Genomic DNA, 15,749 nt, shown 5'->3' on the forward strand with positions numbered 1-15,749 from the left:
CTTTTATGTGAGAAAATTTTTCCCCCTTCTTCCTCACCTTTCCCCCTCCCCCAGTGTATCCTTCTTTCTTATCCCTTCATTATTTTTGGAGATCATCCCAATATAATCAACTGTGTTGTCCAGACCCAAACAGGAGTCAGGAGTCTATTAGTGATTAGACCATGTCCCACCTAGATCAAACTGCTTACAGCCAGCTGAAATTTTGCAGCTCCCTGACCCGAGGCTCCTTAGATATCCTTGAAGAAAACATTCAATATCCAGAGAAAGCAACAATAGGACTTTAGAGTAAGTGAATAAATCAATAAACATGTATTATTGCCTATTATTACTCTTTTTCACATCTGCCTAATTTCAATTTCGAAACAGGATGCCCCTCCCATGATAAGCTCATCACTTCTAAATTCACAACCATGCTGCTAACTCAAGTCTTGATTGACACCACTGCCCTCAACCTCCTTTCCCCTCTTGTTAGAAGACTAGAAGATGGAGTACCAAACTCCTCCCAATGCTTTCTTTTCCAGAAAGCAGAAACTGCACTCAGATCACTTTGCATTTGTCACTCATCCTGGTTTCAACCCAATTTACCCCTCTCCACACTATAAAAATCTAACCATAAAATTAATAAGATACAATAAAGGAGATGAATATTTATAAAAATTCCAATAGCCCAGATTATCAGAAGAGGAAATAGAATACTTGAATAATTCTACCTTAGAAAAGGACGTTGAAAGGCCATAAATGAGCTCCCTATGGGGAAAAAGACCCTAAAATCAGTTAGATTTATAAAAAATTCTACCAAAAATTTAAAAAACAATTAATTGCAATATTCTATAAACTGTTTGAAAAAATAGGTAAAGGAGTACTACCAAATTCTTTCCATGATATAAATATAACCTAAAATGGTGTATCAATAAGGCAAGATTCAAAGTATCGATGGTGACTATGAATATGCCTGTATAGTTCAGTATTGCAAAATATAAGAGACTCTCTATACAGAAGGCAGAATAAGTAAAGCATCTATTTAGACACCAGGCGATCAAATCCCAAAATCAACAATTCCAATTTGCTATAGCAACAATTGTATCCCAAAACCAGTAAGTCTACTTCAATGTAACAGCAAGGAAATTAAAACACAATATTGAAGCAAGGAATCAAGCCATCCTGTAAACTTCCCCTCTGCTGGGACCTTCCCCTAAACCCTCACTCACAAATCCTAGTTGTCTGCTTGCCTGCATCATCTCCTCCTGCAGTTCTGAGAGCTTGCAGTTCTGAGAGCCCTTGAAGTTCTCTCTCTCTCTCTCTCTCTCTCTCTCTCTCTCTCTCTCTCTCTCTCTTTCTGTGTGTGTGTCTGTCTGTGTCTGTCTCTGCATCTCTCTCTACCTCTCTGTCTCTCTCTTAGCTCTACCAGTTCTCTCTAAGCTTAATGTCTACCCTCAGGGTATATATACCCTTCTTAGGGCCTGAGGGTATCACACCTAATCAGCAAAAGGGTATAGGCCTTCCTATAAACAAGCCTCCCCTAATCAAGCTTCCTTTAACTAGCTCCACCTGAGGCCTGTTAAATGGGCAGGGAAGATTTTTAATCACATTAACACCACAAACGGGGAGAGTAAAAACAGAAAAAGAAAATATAGACCCAATTTCCTTAGTGAATATAGATGCAAAAAAATGTTAAATAAAATATTAGCAAGGAGGTTATATCGATATATCACAAAGATCATACACTATGACTAGGTAGGGTTCATAGCAGAAATGCAAGACTGGCTCACTATTGGGCAAACTATTTGTATAACTGACCATATCAATAACTTAAAAATCAAAAAAACATGATCATATTGATAGAAGCATAAAATGGTTCTGACAAAATACAACACCTGTTCCTCTTAAAAAATATTTTAGGACAGAGAAGTGAGTGGAGGTTTTCTTTAAATGATAAGTGGTATTTATCTAAACATAAGAGCAAGCATTATCTATAATGGGGAAAATCAAAAGCAGTTCCAATTAGATCCAAGGTGAAGCAAGAATGTCTGTTATCACCATTATTATTCAATATTGTACTAGGAAAAAATGTTATCTTTATCATAACACAAGAAAAAGAAATTGAAAGAATAAGTATAGGCAATGAGGAAACAAAATTATTACATCTTGCAGATGATAAAAATTACAGCACCCTAGAGAATTAACTAAAAACCTAGTCAAAACAATTAACTTTAGCAAGCTTGCAAGATACAAAATAATCCCACACAAATCATGAGCATTTTTATATATTAACAACAAAACCCAGCAGGAAGAGATAAAAAAAGATATTCAATTTAAAATAACTGCAGACAATATAAAATACTTTGGAGTCTGCCTGTCAAGATACACACATGAACTATATTAACAAAATCACACAACACTTCACACAAATAAAGATAGCTCTAAATAATTAGAGAGATATACATTGCTCATGGATAGGCAGCCAATATGATGAAAATGACAGTACCACGTAAATTAATTTATTTGTTCAATGGCATACCAACCAATCTACTACCAAATGATAATATAGAAGTAGGAAAAAATAATAACAGAATTCATTTGGAGGAACAAAAGATCAAGAATATCAAAGGAATAAAAAAATATAGGAAGGCAGAGAGCTTAGCAGTACCAGATTTCAAACAGTACTACAAAGTTGTAATCATCAAAATCATTTAAACTAGATAAGAAATAGAGTGGTTGACATATGGAATGGATTAGGTGCACAAAACAGAGAAGCAATTGAGCACAGTGAACTAGTGTTTGATAAACCTGAAGATCCCAGCTATCAATGCAAGAACTCACTATTCGTCAAAAACTGCTAGGAAAACTGGAAAGTAAGGCAGAAACTGGACATATTCTGGCGTCTCACATTGTATGCAAAGATAAGTTTAAAATAAGAGCCTTTCTCCACTCAATAAGTGGTCAAGGGACACAAACAGGTAATTTTCAAAGAAAGAAATCAAAACTATCAATATGCATGTGAAAAAAAAATGCTCTAAATTACTAATAATTAGAGAAATGCCAATTAAAATAACTATGAGTTACCACCTCATAGCCACCGGATTGGCTAAAATGATAGAAAGGAAAATGAAAAATACCAAAGGAAAAGTATGAAAATAGATACTCTAATGTACTTTTGGTAGAATTCTGAACTAGACCAACTATTCTAGAAAGCACTTTAAAACTACACGCCAAAAACTATTAAATGGTGCATACTTTTTGACCCAGCAATACAGCTACCACATCTGTACCTCAAAGACATCAAAGAAAAAGGAAAGGGATCAATAGGTACAAACATTCGTAGCCGTTCTTTTTTGTGGTGCAAAGAATTAGAAACTGAGGGTATGTATATCAATTGGGGAATGGTTGAATAAGCTATGGCATATGAATATGATAAAGTACTACTGTGCTTTAAGAAATTATGAAAGGGGGGGCAGAGCCAAGATGGGGGCTGGAAAAGGGGACTCACTTAAACTCTCCCCCAAGCCCCTCCAAACACCTGTAAAAATGGCTCTGAACAAATTCTAGACCTACAGAACCCATGAAATAACAAAGGGAAGCAGGTCTCCAGCCCAGGACAGCCTGGATGGTGGCTGGAAAGGGTCTATTGCAGCATGCTGGGAGTGGAGTGCAGCTCAGCAGAAGCAAAGCCAGGACAGACCAGGGTGGAAGAGATCTAGCAAGCAGGCCCTCAGGGCTAGGAATCACTTAGCTGCAGCTGTTACCAGACTTCTCAACCCACAAACACCAAAGTCTACTTATCAGGTCAGTGAGAAAACTTCTGGATCTGTGTGAGAGGTGCCTACTCCAGCCCCAGGCCCAGGAGGTGGAGGAGGTGGCAGGGCAGCAGCAGGAAGTTCCTGCAGCTGCTCCCAGAGCTGTAGCATCAGCTGCCTTCAGAATCCCTGGCCCACCCTGTGTGAGGAATCAAGCGGCAGATCAGAGTGGGAGTGCGGGGAGCACTTTGCTGGCACAGAAGCAGAGTTCTCTTGCTTTGACCTGCTTGGATCTGGGTCATAATCCTGGTTGACAGTTCTTGGGGGAGGAGGAGCACGAGTGTGACAGAGCTTGTGGTGGCTTAGAAGTAGCTCTGAAAACAACAGTGCAATGCCCCTGAAGCTTGGGACAAGGCACTCATTACTCTGAAGGCAGTCATGACCTGACCAAAAGCTCAAGGGTCGAGTAGTTGGCTGGGAACATGAGGAAGGGCAAATGGACTCAGACTCAGACTATAGAATCTTTTTTGGTGACAAAGAAGATCAAAACATACAGCCAGAAGAAGTCAACAAAGTCAAAGAGCCTACATCAAAAGCTTCCAAGAAAAATATGAATTGGTCTCAAGCCATGGAAGCTCAAAAAGTATCGGGAAAAGCAAGTAAGAGAAGTAGAGGAAAAATTGGGAAGGTAAATGAGAGTGATGCAAGAAAATCATGAAAAATAAGTCAATGACTTCCTAAAGGAGATCCAAAAAATACTGAAGAAAATAACACCTTAAAAATAGACTAACCAAAATGTCAAAAGACCACCAAAAAGCCAATGAGAAGAATGCCTTGAAAGGAAGGTCCAAAAGACCGCTGAAGAAAATACTACCTTCAAAATTAGAATGGAGCAAGTGGAAGCTAGTGACTTTATGAGAAATCAAGAAATTATAAAACAGAACCAAAAGAATGAAAAAATGGAATACAATGTGAAATATTCCATTAGAAAAACCACACACCTGGAGAATAGATCCAGTAGAGATAATTTAAAAATTAGTGTACTACCTGAAAGCCATGATCAAAAAAAGAGCCTAGACATCATCTTTCAAAGGAAAACTGCCCTGATATTCTAGAACCAGAGGGTAAAACAGAAATTGAAAGAATCCACCTATCACCTTTTGAAAAAGACCCCAACAAGAAAACTCCTAGGAAAATTGTAGCCAAATTCCAGAGTTTCCAGGTCAAGGAGAAAATATTGCAAGCAGCCAGAAAGAAACAATTTGAGTATTGTGGAAACACAATCACGTTAATACAAGATCTAGCAGTTTCTACATTAAGGGATCGAAGGGCTCGGAATATGATATTCCAGAGGTCAAAGGAACTAGGATTAAAATCAACAATCACCTACCCAGCAAAACTGAGTATAATACTCCAGGGCAAAATATGGACTTTTGTCCATATTTTATAAATAGAGGGCTTTCAAGCTTTCTCGATAAGAAGACCAGAGCTGAATAGAAAATTTGACTTTCAAAGACAACAATCAAGAGAAGCATGAAAAGGTAAACAGGAAAGAGAAATCAAAGAGAAATCATATCATAAGGGACTTGCTAAAGTTGAACTGTTTCATTTACATTCCTACATGGAAAGATGATATTTGTAACTCATGAAACCTTTCTCAGTATTAGGGTAGTTGAAGGGAATATTCATATATATGTATATATATATATATATAGTATATATGTATATATATGTATATATGTGTGTGTGTATATATGTGTGTGTGTGTGTGTGTGTGTGTGTGTGTGTATACAGAGAGAGAGCGAGAGAGAGAGAGAGAGAGTGAAAGGGCACAGGGTGAGTTGAATATGAAGGGATGATAGCTAAAAAAATAAAAAAAAATAAAATTAAGGGATGAGAGAAGAATATATTGGGAGAAGGAGAAAGGGAGACATAGAATGGGGTAAATTATCTCACAAAAAAGTGGCAATAAAAAGCAGTTCTGTTGGAAGGGAAGAGGGGGCAGGTAAGGGGGAATGGGTGAATCTTGCTCTCATCAGACTTGACTTAAGAAGGGAACAACATACACACTCAATTGGGTATCTTACCCTACAGAAAAGTAGGGGGGAAGAGGATAAGAGAGGTGGGATGATAGAAGGGAGGGCATATGAGGGAGGAAGTAATCAAAAGCAAACACTTTTGAAAAGGGACAGGGTCAAGGGAGAAAATTGAATAAAGGGGGACAGGAATAGGATGGAGGGAAATATTGTTAGCCTTTCACACCATGACTGTCATGGAAGTGATTTGCAAATGGATACATTTATGGCATATGTTGAATTGCTTGAAGTCTCAAGAAGGGTGAGTGGGGAGGGAAGAAGGGAGAGAATTTGGGCTCAAAAAAAAAGTTGTTTTTACATGCAACTGAGAAATAAGATATACAGGCAATGGGGTATAGAAATCTATCTTGCCCTACAAGAAAACAAGGTGATAGGGAGTAGAGTGGGGTGACAGAAGGGAGGGCAGACTGGGGAAAGGGGTAATCAGAATATATGCCATCTTGGGGTGGAGGGAGGGTAATGGGGAGAAAATTTGTGACTCAAAATCTCGAAGAAATCCATGTTGAAAACTAAAACTATAAAAAAAAGAAAAAAAAGAAATTATGAAAGGCAGAATTTCAGAAAAATCCGAGCTGAGGCAAAGTGAAGTGAGCACAATGAGAAGAAAAATTCACACGACAGCAATATATGCTGTCAATAATTAACTGTGAAAGACCTAGAAACTCTTATAATACAAGGACCCACCACAATTCCAAAGGACTCATGATGAAAAATGCTATCCACTTTCAAACAGATGGGCTCAGAGTGCAGATTGAAGCATATTTTTTTCTCTTTCTTTTTCTTGTTTCTTTGTTATTGGAACATGGCTAATGCAGAAATTTGTTTTGGGTGACTTTGTACTTCTTGCCTTCTCAGTGGGTGGAAGAGAAGCAGGGAAGGGAGAGAATCTGCAAATTAAAATGAAATAAAATTGAATTTAAAAAGAATGCTTCAAATTACTACTAATAATAAAAATGCAAAGCAACACACCTCACACAAAGATAACAACAGAAAGGAACAGTCTCTGTTAGAAGAGTTACAGGAAGATAGGACCAGTAATGCACTGACATCGGAGCTGTAGATCAGGAAAGCAATGTTGGATTATATTAGGAAAGGGTTTACAATCTTTATAACTTTTCACTTATACATATGAAAATATTTGAAGCAGTTCATTTCTTCGTAACAAATAACTGGAAACAAAGTAGATGCTTATTAATTGGGAAATGACTAAACAAGCTATGGTACATGAAAGAAAGGAAACATTACTGTGCTGGATAAAATGTGAATATGAAGAATGGAAATGTGAGAAGACACATGACGCAAGATGAAGTAAGCTGAAGCAGGAAACCAAAATACATAATGATTACAAACAGAGGTGTGCTGGAGTCGCTCAAACCAGCTAGCTCACGAGGGCCAATTGTTAAATTTTCAGTGTCAGCATTTACACTTCAGAAACCGACAAATGTTACAAAGAGAACTTGCTCTATTGTTTTATTGATTGTCTAAACTTAAGGAAGTGATGGAGAAAATGCCAATAATGCAGATTAAAAGTTATGCACTCTATACAGGTATGTACTATGGGGGAAGAGAGATCTGGTTGGTAAATGTTTATTACTCCACCTCTAACTACAACAATATAAATGAAAGTAATAATAACAAAACAACCAAAACTACAAAATTGTAATGACCAAGTTTATCACTCAACAAAATATATGAAAAGGCACCTCCCATCTATTTTGCAGAGGCCAGGGAGGATGAATAAGGAACATTGTATATAATGCTAAACTTTAGCAATGTATTAATTAGTTTTGATGAACTTCTGCATCTGTTTTATTCTTTGTCAAAAAATATGGATTTCTGGGAGGAGAGGATAGAATGATACATTAGAAAATGTAGGTAATACAAAAATGAAATTAATTTTAAAAAACAATATAAACAAAACCACTATATATATATCTTGGTATATTCCCTTCAGCTACCCTAATACTGAGATCTCATGAATTATACACATCATCTTTCCATGTAGGAATGTAAACAAAACAATTCAACTTTAGTAAGTCCCTTATGATTTTTCTTTCTTGTTTACATTTTCATGCTTCTCTTGATTCTTGTGTTTGAAAGTAAAATTTTCTATTCAGTCCTGGTCTTTTCACTGAGAAAGCTTGAAAGTCCTCTATTTTATTGAAAATCCATATTTTGCCTTGGAGCATGATACTCAGTTTTGCTGGGTAGGTGATTCTTGGTTTTAATCCTAGCTCCATTGACCTCTGGAATATCATATTCGAAGTCCTTTGATGCCTTAATGTAGAAGCTGCTAGATCTTGTATTATCCTGATTGTGTTTCAACAATACTCAAATTGTTTCTTTCTGGCTGCTCGCAGTATTTTCTCCTTGATCTGGGAGCTCTGGAATTTGGCAACAATATTCCTAGGAGTTTTCTTTTTGGGATCTTTTTCAGGAGGCAATCTGTGGATTCTTTCAATTTCTATTTTACCTTCTGGCTCTAGAACATCAGGGCAGTTTTCCTTGATAATTTCTTGAAAGATGATATCTAGGCTCTTTTTTTGATCATGGCTTTCAGGTAGTGCACTAATTTTTAAATTATCTCTCCTGGATCTATTTTCCAGGTCAGTGGTTTTCCCAATGAGACATTTCACATTGTCTTCCATTTTTTTCATTCCTTAGGTTCTGTTTGATAATATCTTGATTTCTCATAAAGTCACTAGCTTCCACTTGCTCCAATCTAATTTTTAAGGTAGTATTTTCTTCAGTGATCTTTTAGACCTTCTTTTCTATTTGGCTAATTCTGCCTTTTAAGGCATTCCTCTCCTCATTGGCTTTTTGGAGCTCTTTTGCCATGTGGGTTAGTCTATTTTTTAAGGTGTTATTTTCTTCAGTATTTATTTGGGTCTCCTTTAGCAAGTCCTTGATTTGCTTTTCATTGTTTTCTGGCATCACTCTCATTTCTCTTCCCAATTTTTCCTCTACTTATCTAACTTGCTTTCCAAATCCTTTTTGAGCTCTTCCATGGCCTGAGGCCAGTTCATGTTTCTCTTGGAGGCTTTTGATGTAGGCTCTTTGACTTTGTTGACTTCTTCTGGCTGTATGTTTTGGTCTTCTTTGTCACCAAAGGAAGATTCCAAAGTCTGAATCTGAATCTGAGTCTGTTTTCACTGCCTGGCCATGTTTCCAGCCAACTTACTTGACCCTTGAGTTTTTTGTCAGGGTATGACTGCTTGTAGAGTAGAGAGTACTCTGTCCCAAGCTTGAAGGGCTGCACTGTTGTTTTCAGAGCTATTTCTACACAGCAAGCTCTGCCACACCAGTGTTCCTCCTCCCCCAAGAACCACCAACCCAGACAGGACATAGATCTAAGCAGGCTCTGCACTCCTACACTGCTCTGCCACTTACTTCCTCCCACCAGGTAGGCCTGGGACCAGAATCAACTGCAGCTGTAGTTCTGTAGCTGCACCTTCTCCACTGCCTCCAGGGGGGTGGCTGAACTGGGAACTCCTTTCACTCTGTCCCCTGCAGTTTTTGCCGCTAACCTTCTCTGTTGTCTTTGATGTTTGTGGGTTGAGAAGTCTGGTAAGTGCTCACTGATTCAGGCTGAAAGGCCTGTTCCACCCGGCTCCCCATCTGGTTGGTCCAGGCGCAGGCACTGCTGGGATCTGCTCCACTCTGCTCCCAGCTCCATGTGATAGACCCTACCCAGGGACCATCCAGGCTGTCCTGGGCTAGAGCCCTGCTTCCCTCCGTTATTCCGTATATTCTGCAGGTCTAGAATTTGTTCAGAGCCATTTTTATCAGTGTTTAGAGGGTACTGGGGGAGAGGTTTAGGGAGTCCCTGCTTTCAAGCTGCCATCTTGGCTCCGCCCCTCCTATTATCCCCATTTTAGAGATGGAGAAACTGAGGCTGAGAGAGGTTAAGTGGCTTGCCCAGAATCAGTTAGTATCTGAGGCAGGATTTAAATCCAGTTCTTCTTAACTTCAGTTCGGGTACTATTTCCACTTTGCCACCTAGCAGGTAGGGAAAATCCCTTCACTAGGACCTGGTATCTGAGTTGAGCTTTGAAAGAAGATCAAAATTTAAGAGGGAGAGCTGAGGGGTAATATCACCCAATGTGGGAGGCAGACTGTGCAGAGATACCACAACAGAAAATGGAATATCCATTTAAGGGAATAGCTAGGGGTACACCTTGGTTGGAAGTGAAGAGTATGTGAAAGGGGTTAATATGAAATATGCCTAAAAGGTAGGTAGCAACAAGATCATAGAGGCCCTTCAATTCCTGGCTAATGAATTTGTGTTTTACCTTTTAGGATATCTTTTAGGGAGCCATTGAAGATTCCTGGACAGGTGAGTGACATGGTCAGATCTGTGCTTAGGAACATTTCTTTTGGAAGCCACATAGAATATGGATCATAGCAGGTTTTCTTAAAACATTTTTGTGCGCATGGGCTCCTCTGGCAGTCTGGTAAAGTCTATGGAACCCTTCTTGGAATAATGTTTTTAAATGCATAAAATAAAATATATAGAATTACAAAGGAAGCTAATTATATTGAAATATGGTTATCAAAGTACTTTGTTTTAAACAAGCAACTATCCAAGAAAGGATTCAAAGACAGATCTTCCATATCCCAAACAAGGATTAATGATAACTAGAAGCTCTAAGTGTTCTCTCATAAATCACCCGCAAATAGCAAGGACCCTGAATACCTCCAAGGCAAGGATGAACGTTTGTTTAAGAATGTTATCTTATATGTATACTGCTTTACAATTAAGCTCTTGCATATATTATCTTATAAATGCTTTACATAGACTAGCTCATTTGATCCTCACAACAATATTGTGAGGGAGATTAAACAATTATCATTATCCATATTTTGTATATGAGAAGGTTAAGGCTCTGAAAAACTAAATGACGTCCCCAAGGTTATATAGCTAGTAGATGGCACATTTAGAACTTGAACCCTGGTCTTCTAATTACAAGTTCCATTGTTCTTTCCACCACATCGTGCTTTCTGACCAACAAAATTATTCAAAATTATTGTACTAGTTATAGCAATAATGAAACCCATAAACTTGGGGTTTATTTTAACATTTCTGTTACCGCTTCAGCATAAACACACACACACACACACACACACACACAAACTTCACTTCACTTCATCTTAGGGATAGAAAGAGAATGCGTCTATTCTTCATCACCTGTTGCTAGATCCCATGGGTCAAAGAAATGTCTTTCCATTAGCTTTTCTACCTTAAGTCCCTTATTTTTTTCTACACACATGTATATGTATATACATATATAGATATATGTGTGTATACATATATAGATTCATATACATGTTTGTATGCAGCATTTGTATATATGCACACTGATAGTTTCTTATAGGTATGTATCACGCTTGTATATATGTATGTGTGCACATGTGCATATATATATGTTTATATGTATGTATGTATGTCTATATGTATGTATGTGTATATATATATATATCCTGAGAGTTTATTAGAATACTATCCATTTTAATATATGATTTAGTTATCTGCTACTTATCATCAGTTTGACCCTGACTCACTTCACCCCTTAGGAGTCAGTTTGCTCATTAGTAAAATGAGGGCATTAGAATTCATCATCTCTCAGGTTCCTCCTTAGAGCCTATGACCTTATTTCTAAGATTCTGCCAATTCCCACATCATCCTTAGTCAATCATTCTTTTGGATGATGTGCCTGAGACAGGTCCAAAAAGTTTTAAAAGGAAAAACAAGTCAAAGTATTGGGCATCATTAGGATGCTTGGAGAGAGGTGGACTGAAGTACATAGAGACTCAAAATCAGGGGAACCTGGGTCCAGGTTCTGCCTTTGATACCTACTGGTTGACCCTGGGCAAGAAACTGACTTCTTGGTATCCTGGGCAACTCCCTAAGACTTTAAATTGCAGAGCCAATAATAGTAGAGGGCTCCCTGCCCAGGAGTTCTTTATAACAAATAAATCACTAGAACATTCCCAGTCCTTGAAAAAAGGATATCTGAAACATTTTCACTAAAAACAAAGGTCTCAGCCAGGTTAAGACAACTGATTGAGGTAAAGGGTTTTGTCGTGTCTATGCTGCAAGCCTTTGGAGGACGAGGCCTGAGTTTTATTTACCTTTATTACAAGCACTATCCTAGCCCAGTGACTTCTTTCTTTTTAACAGATGTTCAGTAAGTGTTCTATACAGTCTGGTTACTATTCTAAGGGGAGGATTTTTTTAAATTATCAAGAAAATAAAATGAGATGAGATATACAGAGAATGAGAGACTAGTGCGAACTCAAATTTAGATAGTGGTATACATTGCATCAAGTCCTCTCCTCAAACCCCCGTGAGGTCAGAAGGCAAACATTAAATTCATTTTGTATACAAGAAAACTAAGACTAGCAGGTCATGTGACCTGTGTAAATCATGAAGCAGAACTCTACAATTCAAATCCAGGCCCTGGGACTCTGCCAGAAGTCTAGCACTTTTTGTATGCCACACCATGGTTGTTTCTATTAGATTACAGGTTCAGAGAACCACAGATTTAGAGCTGGAAGAGAACCCAAAAGTCATCTGGCCCAACTCTGTCATTGTACCAATTAGGTCCAGGGAGGTCCAATGATAGCTTCTCTTCATTATAATGTTTTAAGGTTTACATAGTGCTTGATGTATATTACCTCATTTGTTCCTCGAAATAATTGTGTAAGGTGAGTGCTATTATTATCCCATTTTTACAAATAAAGAAATAGAAGCTCAGAGAAATTAACTGACTAATTAGTGTCTGAGGTAGGATTTGAACCTATTTTTGCCAATGAAGGTAGACGGTTTCTATTAACTCTAATCAAATCTGTCCAATCCAGCAAGCATTTGTATTGCACCTACAGTACTCAAGGCAGTGAGCATGCAAAGACAAAATGAAAAATAGTCTCTGCCCTCAGATAACTTATACTCTAATGGATGCTATATCTGTATGACCTACATCATCACACAGACACCCTCTTGGATATATTTGAATATAGTTCAAAGTAGCACAGGAGCCAACCATAAAATTCACAAGATCCCTCAGGAAATATGGACGTATCACAAAATCTCCTGACCGTCCTTCTCAGTCTTCTAGGGCCACGCACAACAACAAACATAAGATAGTAATTCCTTGAATGACCCCAGCTGAGCAACTGTAAGATTCCTATATCCTTACTAATCAATCAGCATTTATTAAGCATTTACTATATGCCAGGCACTGTGCTAAGCCAGGAGATGCAAAGAAAGGCGAAAGAATAAAACAATACCTGCCCTGAAAGAGCTTATATAAAAATGGGGGAGAGAACTATCTAAATAAATAAGAACATACACATTTGATACAGGATAAAAGGAAAGTAATCTGCAAGAAAAAGTTCAAGATGGTGGGGACAGTCCATTTCCCACTCTTTCATACATTGCACTGTGACATGCATAGCTCTGATGTTGTTTGACCAGAGTACACCAGCACCAAGGGCAATGATGTATATGGAGCCCTTGATGCTCTCTCTCCATTGCACAACCCTGGCTAGTTCCTTCAGCCCTTCTAACATCTACCATCAAGGGTATACCCAGAGGAGAATTGATCACTTTGGAAGATCAGATAAACTAAGCTATACTAAGGAATTGATGACTGAGAAAAAAGCAAGAAGTGTTGCTTCTCTCTGAAGTATATGTATGTTTAAAAGGAAACAGCCAAAGATAGCAAGATCTTGTTTAAACTAAAAGAATAGTCTGCAATGGTATGGTTTTAGACCACATGGAAAAATAGTTGAGAATAGGAGCCCACATCATTCAGACCATAGATTGTGACATCTGGGCATCCATCTACTCTAACATTATGGAAGCCTCCTCTTACATGTAGAAATGGGCTTTGTCTGTAGGATGATTAGGATTCTAGCTGCCTAATGCAACTAGACAATGGATAGAGTGCTGGGCCTGAAGTCAAGAAGACCTAACTTCCAATCTGGCCTTAAATGTTTACTAGTTATGTGACCCTGGGCAGGTCACTTAACCTCTGTCTGTCTCAATTTCCTCAACTATATAGTGGTGATAATAATAGCACCTACCCCCCAGGGTTACTAATATAATAAAATGAGATTATTTGTAAAGTGTCTGATACATGTGTTGTTCAGTCATTTCATGTGTGTCCAACTCTTCACAACCCCATTTGGAGTTTTCTTGGCAAAGAAACTGGAATGGTTTGCCATTTCCTTTTCTAGCTCATTTTACAGATGAGGAAACTAAGGTAAACAAGGTTAAATTGCCCAGGATCACACAACTAGTACATCTCTAAAGCCACATTTGAACTCAGGTCTTTCTGACTCCAGAGCAGAGCTTTATCCACTGAATCACCTAGTGTTCATGGCCGATACATAGTAGATCCTTAATAAATGCTGGTTTCTGTCCTTCCTTCCATGTATGGGATGTCACATATTCCTTTCCTGCACAACCTGTCTTCTAGAAAGAGGAGGAAAAAAGTTAAACTCCTGTGTGTTTTTTGCTATTGTCCTGGGTGTGCAGCATGACCTGCTTTGACTAGCATCAGAGGATTTCAAAGGCGACCGTCCTATTTTTGCTCCTGTATTTATTGCACTGGGAAAAATAGCCAACTTTTTTTTAGTGCCAGTATTTGACCTGAAAAAAAAATAAAGGAAACCAACTTTGAAATTAGAAGGGTGGTGAGATTTAAATGCATGAGCTGGGCCTTTAAGAACAAGTAGGAAAAATCAATTATACCGCCTATATTTAATGCGATAGTAGAAAACTGAAATGTCCTTCCCATCCCCATGGTTGTTGGCCTGAATTATAGTAAAGCCCAAAATTCTGAATGACAATCCCACTTCCTCCCTATGCCAGCAAACAGATGCATGACAATCCCCCTTCCTTAGGAATTGGTGGTTTAGTTAGCTGCATCAGACTCTAGGAAAACAAAAGCCCAAAAGATATAGAAGGCTGAGTCTGAGATGCCTACTTAATCACAGCAAGGCCTTAGAAAAGGAATTGAACAAAGACCTTTCATCCAGCATGATGCCTCAGGGCGAGAATCCTAAAGAAGTTAAATGGGATGCTTATAGAATGCATGATGCATTCCCTGTCAGAAGGATCAGTGTGAGATCTGCCCAGAGCTGTTGATTGGCAGGCGGGTGTCTCTCCTACCAGCCATTGCCAGGTACTGAAGGCACTGGGGTGTGTCAAGCTGTTGGAACAGCAATCATAAATGCTCTAGTGGATTTATTGGTCCTTCAGTAAATGGAGAGCTGCCCTAGGGGTTTGGCTTCTCAAAGGGAGATGTCCTTCTGGAACCCTGCCTCCTCCCACAGAAGGAAAATTAAATTCTGTCATTGCTTCTCCTTGGAAAGAAGGTCACATCTATACATATGTCCCTGCAAACCAATAGAGCAGCTCAAAGCCTCTTTGCTCTTTTATTGCCAAACTCACAACAAAGCAGTCTGGAGTCGAGAGCTTATATGAAGCTGCTGTCCTAGTTTCCACTGGAACTAGGAGGTTTTCACAAAGAACCCAGCAGATAAGTAATGCACAAAGCAACAGGTCTTCATAACAATAGCAGCCCCATAGTAAAATGGGCATTAAGTAGACAAAACACGTAGAAGAAGAAGGGGATTTAGGGGAAAGGATAAGGAACCAGGGCAAAAGACATGATGTTTGTCTCAATGGTGGTAGATCCAACTGGGTGTTGGTCATCAGACAGGGAAGTGGGGTCAGTCACTGTAGCCTCAGGAGTTCTAGATTTCAGACTGAAACAAAAAAGACGAGCAAGCGAGGAACACTGTTCTCATACTCTGCACATCCAATTCCCCTCATCTACTGCTTCTCTTCCTCATCTACATGTAGAAAGCCTAAGTCCTTGACTACACACCACCTTCTAGTAGTCCTGGT

This window comes from Trichosurus vulpecula, chromosome 3, assembly GCF_011100635.1.
Source record: "Trichosurus vulpecula isolate mTriVul1 chromosome 3, mTriVul1.pri, whole genome shotgun sequence".
Lineage (NCBI taxonomy): Eukaryota > Metazoa > Chordata > Mammalia > Diprotodontia > Phalangeridae > Trichosurus > Trichosurus vulpecula.